General features: G+C 29.5%; 1 long non-coding RNA gene across 3 annotated transcripts; it reads right to left on the bottom strand.

Annotated features, from left to right (window-relative positions):
- Positions 1-2038: 2038 nt before the first annotated feature.
- On the bottom strand, positions 2039-5847 carry LOC111913193 (uncharacterized). 3 transcript variants are annotated; one of them, XR_002857459.3, is made up of 4 exons: positions 5501-5847; positions 4864-4935; positions 2389-4029; positions 2039-2298 (listed from the first exon to the last, which is right to left on the bottom strand). It is a non-coding gene; the product is annotated as an uncharacterized LOC111913193 (long non-coding RNA). The 3 variants fall into 3 exon arrangements; XR_006185488.2 differs by having other exon boundaries at positions 2389-2504; positions 5501-5840; XR_002857458.3 differs by having other exon boundaries at positions 2389-4935.
- Positions 5848-6117: the final 270 nt, after the last annotated feature.

Consider the following 6117-nt stretch of genomic DNA (forward strand, 5'->3'; position numbering starts at 1 on the left):
AACACCAAAAAACTTGATATGACAGCATGCTAAACTCATCACCACTAACCACAACAATTTGCATCCGCTTGAAGGACGAGAAACACCCCTACTAAAACAGTTTGCATCCGCCACTAATTTCTTTGACAAATATAATAATTAATCTGGAATAGAAGTGTAAATAGCTAGTAAAATCCAAACTAGAGTGATGATAGTAAGTACACCTATATGGATGCTATACAACAAAAAAAATACTTGTGAGGAAGTTTCCAAGCTCCTTCGTGAATGTTGTTCCGCTCTTTTTCTGGTCATGATGGCGAAAGACAAATTTTAAAATTATGTGCAATATATCCATATGAATTATGTTGAAAAAATTCCTTATCTTTTGTGATATTGTCCAGAATATATATATATATATATATATATATATATATATATATATATATATATATATATATATATATATATATATATATATATATATATATATATATATATATATATATAGGGTTAGGTTCATGTGAGACGACCTAATTTTGTGAGACTGTGAGACGCATTTTTTTAATTTTTTTATTTATTTTAAATTTTTTTTTAGTTAATTCAAGTTCCGAAAATAATATTTAAAAAAAGAATTTTTTAATTTTTCCATTTATTTTGCATTTTAAAATTATTTTTAGAATATGCACAGTGTAATATTCTATTTAGAATATTTCACGTATTTTTCAAAAAAAATAGATTTTTTTAAAATTTTTTTTAGTTAATTCAAGTTCCGAAAATAATACTTAAAAAAAGAATTTTTAGATTTTTCCATTTATTTTGCATTTTAAAATTATTTTTTAGAATATGTCAGTGTAATATTCTATTTAGAATATTTCACGTATTTTTCAAAAAAAAAAAAAACTGGATTTTTTTTTAATTTTTTATTTATTTATTTATTTTTTATTTTTTTTAGTTAATTCAAGTTCCGAAAATAATATTTAAAAAAAGAATTTTTGGATTTTTCCATTTATTTTGCATTTTAAAATTATTTTTAGATTTGGTCTCACAGTCTCACAAAATTAGAATGGTCTCAAATGAACCTGAACATATATATATATATATATATATATATATATATATATATATATATATATATATATATATATATATATATATATATATATATATATATATATATATATATATATATATATATATATATATATATATATATATATATATATATATATAAACACACACGCGCGTTACCAAGCTTACCTCTAAAAATAGAAAGTTATGCTTCCAAAAGTATATGCCATATATCTTTATATGTCTACCAAAAGATCATACTATCCTTTTTCAAAGCCAATATAATCCAAGTAATTTAATATTTATATGACACTAGTGTATATAAGAGCCAAAAAACAAATGTTGATTTTAGTGTCATCAATATTTTTAATGTAGTCATGATTTTTTTCGAAACAAACCAATTACATTGTGATTATATTCTGAGTTAGGAGGTGTGGAATGTACATTGGATAACTTAAAAGGACTCGGAAACATGAGGGTCCGGAGGCGGTGGCCCCTGGTAGGAATCCAAGTGGAATCTTCCCCCGTTCCCCGCAGGGTCTAGGTGCTTGAAAAATAATCCATATGGAGAAAACGAGCTAGACCGACCTTTTCCTACCAAAAAATCATGGTTTGCGTCCATTAAAAAGAGGTGATGTTTCCCTACACAATTGTCATCTCTCTGGTATTAAATTGAAAGGTTGATGTTGCACAAGTTGAGATACGAAAGAACGATAGCTGTTATTCTCTCTGTAAGTTATCTTTGGAAATACACAATCAATTGCAAGATATTTCTATGTTTCATAATTTGTAAAAGGCATGTATTCAAATTCTATTTGTTCTTGGATTATCCCAAATCAGATTTCGTGATACCCCATACAATAAGGTCGAAATCACAGATTTTAAAAAGGGTTCTCATACCGATTCTTGAATTATAACTTAAATTCTAACATCGGTTGGTAATCAGTAGGTGAACTTTGTTTAAAGATAATACTAAAAAAATTATGGAATATTGTCGCAAAAATACAAAAATAATTTTTTTATATCATTCCGATTGAAATTTACAAATTTAGCTACACATTTTAAGATTGTTGATATATATATATATATATATATATATATATATATATATATATATATATATATATATATAGAGAGAGAGAGAGAGAGAGAGAGAGAGAGAGTAAGGAGCCCCCGCTCCGCATGGATCAGAATGGTGGGTTGAGGTATTATATATGATGGGAGGATTGTCCAATCAGTTGTCCGCTTCACCTGTAACAAGTTGCGAAGAGAGTATTTCAGAGAAAAGTTGAATACCTTATGAGAAGTCTTGTATATATGAAGATGGAAGGATAAACTAACCTCGACTCTTAGATCTTGATGGCTACTTTCTTGTGTTGATTTGGGTATTTGAGTGTTAAGATTGAGGTTTCTTGAGCTACAAAGGGTTCACAACATATGTTGTGATCTCCAAAACCCTAGTCAGAAAAATGACGATTTTGTTGCTTATTAAGGCAACGATGAGCATGAAAAGCTTAAATTCACCTTGGATTTTTAGCATTTTCTTGGTATAGAGAGGTTCTAAATATTTTTCTCGAAGACCCAATGTTACATCAATATTCCAGCAAGTAGAGTACAAAGACCGAATATTTATTTATATAAAATTTTTCGCAGGAAAACTAAATGTAAGATGTAAATCCAAGAAATGCAAAAACAAAGATATGTAAATAAAAAAAGTAAGAGTAAGGGGGTGTTTGGCAAAAAAAAAAAAACTTTTTTCTTATTAGCTTATTAGCTTATATGTTAATAAGTAAGTGTATGGTAACTTATGAAAAAATGACTTATTAGAGATTCCCCAACGGAATAAGTTATTTTCATCTAAACATTTTTTTAACTTATAGTGGTATGGAACCTAGTAAGTTGTTTTAAAAAGCTTAGCCAAACACCACCTAATTCATATTAGGGGCAATTATGTCATTTCATTTTTTAAATTAGGATGTTATACTTTGAAAAATCTACCCTATTAATTATCATATTTGAAAGTGTTTGATCGTAACTATAAACACCATGTTGCATTGGCCTGGAATGGGTTCATCACACACCAAAAAGCCATTATATTATTTCTTGCAAGTTTCCTTCAAACAAATAATAAATGTATGAATTAACCTGAGTTACTTTTCAAAGTTTATAGGATCCATCTCCTAACCATGTTTCAATATAGGAACAAAATTGAAGATTCCAGATTTTGTTTGATCTAATTCCAACCTTAATCATGGGGAGATCTACATTGGATCCCGGGGTATCCCGGGATGCCCCTCAAAAAATTTTCAATAGTATAAATTTTTTAAGAAGGTTTCGTTTATGTTGCGGTCCTTAATATACATATGTTTAGCAAAATAACAATAAAAGTTGTAGTTGGTTTAGGTGGTTATGGTGATTGGGCCTTATTCTGAAGGTTGAAAGCTCGAATCTTCTTTCTAACATTTCTTTTCTTTTATTTTCGTAGCAATATAAAAAGAGTTTATACAGTATTATACAGATTTTATACCGATTATGTTATGATGTTGTGAAAATTAAACACAAGTACCGAGTTGTACAAGTGGTAAAGTGTTCAACTTTTAACTTGGATGTCTCTTTTTCGAATCTTGGCTTTAACACGGGTGTATTTTATTTTATTTTTAGTTTTTATCTTATATTCCATCAACTTGTTTCTTATAATTCTAAAATTGTCCCACATTGGCCATAACATGAAATACAACTCCTATACATTTATTATATAAGCAACACAAACTTCTCAAACTTTCGAATGAATTTGGGTTTAAACTTGAAAGCGAGGAACCGAATTGGAATACCCTTTTACTTTGACCTTGGCTTCGCCACTAATCTTAATAGTTGTATCTTAACTTCCTTTGCATAAGGCATTGCGATCTGCAGACAACCTCAAACCGCTGACATTCACAATGCTTATATGTCATTTGCCTTTTGTAAGATTATGTGGCAGTTCTAGAAGAAATGCAACGTCAGCATTCTCGGTAAGGCATAAAAAACATGTATTGATTAAATTGGTTGGAGAATTAAAGGTATGTTGGTATTATAGGATAAAACTTAAAACTAAAGTATGTTGCTCATATTTATAAACCAGAGAAAAGTATATTGCTATTTTAGCAATTTATTTATTTATTTATTTTTTTTTTATACTTAATGCGATTAAGTTGGATAAAGACTTAATCTCGTAAGCTATTTATGGGATTATGGGTGTTTATTTCTTACTCAATACATAAAGAACCGAACAGTGAAAATCATGGAAATGAGGTGTTTAATAGATCCCACACGAGCACTATCAAATGGAAGAATTCCTAAATTACAACTACGAACCTAAGTTAAGAAATGTCAAAGAATCAAAGTATGAAAATAAAAAATGAAATTTCAAGTAATAGACTAAAACAAATTTAAAAAAAATCAAAATTTACCTCTTCTTTTCTTCACTAACTTAAAAAAGTCTTAATTTTTACAGACATGGATCACGTTGCTATTGATGAACATAGATGGTATTAACACAACAAATATCGAGATTTCTTTTTTAAACATCACTAAAACAATCACACAAAGTTTCATCTAATAGCAAAAAATTGAGATTTGCACAGCCAAATAGTATTGCTAAATGGAAAGGAATTAGCTGCAAACAATTGTTTCCATGATTTAACCCTCTAATCAACCCAATGAACACAACTTATATAGGAACAAAATTTCATCCACACATTTAATCAATAAATATGTTTGAATATTAGTCAAATAATTAAATTAGATATGAAAGAAATAACATGGAAGCATGTTTACCTTGTCTAGAGCTATTTCAAACAAAAATGTTTTCGTCTATATACATTGCTTGTATATCCGTCATCCATGAACCTATTGAAAGACAAGAATCAAATGAAGGGTATTATAGTCATATATTGAGACATTCACATCTTGTAAAGGACAACTTTACATATTTATGTTTATATACAATGCAAATGTTTTTGGGACATTCACATCATGTAAATATGGCTTAACAAAATCCAAATAAACCAAAATACTGATGAGATGACACATATTGTATGCATTTGAAGCAATTTTATATCAATCTGACTTATAAAGAAGTATCAACAAATTATGGACATAATGAAGCACTGAGAAACATCTGAACAATTCTTTCACAGTAAATTATGAATCCATATTTGACTTTTAATATTTGACCTTTCAAGTACAAGCCAATATTCAACAATTTTGAACCGTCGGACCGTTCATTAATAAATGTCATATCTTCTTCAATAAACGCATCCTCCACATCAAATAAAGTGAATAGATGAAACATTAACAGATTAAGATGAATGAGAGAAACAATCAACCAAAATAAGAAAAAAATCGACCAAAAAACAACCGACGCTCTAATTAGTAAAACCAAAAATAACCTATGTTGTTGGGTTGTCGCTACCTTGATGCATCGGAGTGGAGGTTGTGTTGCTGCAATGGTGAATAGAAATCGATGACAATCGGCGAATCTAAGCAGCTTGTGATGAAGACGATCATTCAAGGAACGGGTAAAGCATCCCTGAGACGATGGAGCTCACTCAAAACCATGCGGTATTGGAGCTGGCTGAAAGGAAACATCACACTACCCTCTGGCGACGGTGGACATGAGAAAAGAGTTGGTTGGAGCCGGATTGAAAATCAACAATGGTGTGAGTAATGATCGTTTGAGAGAAGATTGAGAAAGGATAAGGAAGTTATTGGATGAGGGAGGGGTGGGGAACGATCCGATTTTAGCTTGCAATTGATGAAAAAAGGAACGTGTATGTATACATACCAAGCCCATTTTTATTGGCCCATACAGACGGTGCCGTTTACAATATTAACAGTATCGTTGACTACTAATAAAAAAATATAGAAGTGCTCTAATAAGAACCATTTACTGTTCCTAAAGGAACTATCTTTTTATCTATATGTATAATTCTTCATGTAGCAACTATCTTTTTTATCTATATGTATAATTCTTCATGTAGCAACTATAGCATAATAGGTTGAAGATTGAAGTAGTGTGGTATGAATAAC

The sequence above is a fragment of the Lactuca sativa genome, chromosome 8 (assembly GCF_002870075.4).
Source record: "Lactuca sativa cultivar Salinas chromosome 8, Lsat_Salinas_v11, whole genome shotgun sequence".
Taxonomy (NCBI): domain Eukaryota; kingdom Viridiplantae; phylum Streptophyta; class Magnoliopsida; order Asterales; family Asteraceae; genus Lactuca; species Lactuca sativa.